This window comes from Pollachius pollachius (genome assembly GCF_949987615.1).
Source record: "Pollachius pollachius genome assembly, chromosome: 5".
NCBI classification, from domain to species: Eukaryota; Metazoa; Chordata; class Actinopteri; order Gadiformes; family Gadidae; genus Pollachius; species Pollachius pollachius.
This window is the reverse complement of record NC_136938.1, coordinates 26964455-26965683: the sequence shown is the minus strand read 5'-3', so window position 1 is coordinate 26965683 and position 1229 is coordinate 26964455. Positions and strand designations below refer to the sequence as shown.

Here is a 1229-nt window from a genome sequence, read left to right as displayed (position 1 = left end):
TAGGGCTCTCTCTCTCTCTCTCTCTCTCTCTCTCTCTCTCTCTCTCTCTCTATCTCTCAGAGCTCAGAGTAGGGCTCTCTCTCTCTCTCTCTCTCTCTCTCTCTCTCTCTCTCTCTATTCCCCCCCCCCCCCGTCTCCTACCTGTTTCTCAGACGGTTCTTCCAGCAGGGTTCTGAACCCCGGAGCGTGCCGGATCCAAATCTCAGGGGATTTGTAAAAGCAATTCAAAATCCACAGCGGATCGGCCAGGCTGCCTGCGGGGACACCAATGCTTTCTCTCAGATCCAGAAATAGGAGTGCCTGGGAGTGTGTGCGCGTGCGAGTGCGTCTGTGTGTGTGCGTACGTGCGTGTGCGTGTGTGTGTGTGTGTGTGTGCGTGCAGCCTCTCACCCAGTAACACCAAAGACAACGTCGGATTCAGAACACCAAGAAGAGAGGTTCTCTAAGGTCATCCAAGTTGCATGCACACACAAAACAACCAAAACAAAGCACCAACCCACACACACACACACACACACACACACACACACACACACACACAAACCCTTGCATACACACACACACACGCACACACTCCCACGTCAGCTTCGCGAAGGTGCTCCAGCGAAGGAGCTGAGAGTTGCTCCCCGATAGTACCTGTGTCTAGCAGCGGCGGCGGCAGCAGCAGCGGGGGCTGTACAGCTAGTGTCTCCGTAGCGCAGCCTGTGAGCTCTCCCCCGTCATCGTCCAACTACAGCAGACTCCTCGCGCTCGGTTCACTGGAGCCCTTTTTGTCGTCTGCACGTCGCGCTTGCGCTTCCTCCGCTCGCGCTCTCTCCCTCCGTGAGCGCTTAGTCACACAAACACGCACGCTCTGCACACACACTCTGATCCCTCCTGACTGAGCCGGAGAGAGAGCAGGGAGAGAGAGCCCAGCCGAAGGCCCCTCCCCCCAACAGGATAAGACCAGCCCCCTACATCCACTGGCAGCCAATGGGAGAAGCTGCCTATTATTTTACTAGATCCCCTGCCTCCAATGAAAGGGACACACACACAGACACACACACACAAACACACACACAAACATGAACACACACACACACACGCACACACACACGCATGAACACACACACACACACACGCACAGACACACACGTACACACACACACACACACACATGTACACACGCAGGCATGCATACACACACACACACATTAACACACACAGACACAAACCCATGCATGCACGTA

General features: G+C 55.2%; 1 protein-coding gene across 2 annotated transcripts in view; it reads right to left on the bottom strand.

The window, feature by feature from the left end:
* Positions 1-832, bottom strand: part of large2 (LARGE xylosyl- and glucuronyltransferase 2) — a 51328-nt gene extending 50496 nt beyond the window's left edge. The window contains exon 1 of one of the 2 annotated variants that reach the window (XM_079736530.1): positions 637-832. The gene's annotated coding sequence lies outside the window, so the exon portion shown is untranslated. Of the gene's footprint in view, positions 1-141; positions 243-636 lie in introns of those variants that run through there. The other variant, XM_079736531.1, reaches the window with a different exon arrangement.
* Between the last annotated feature and the right edge of the window lie 397 nt (positions 833-1229).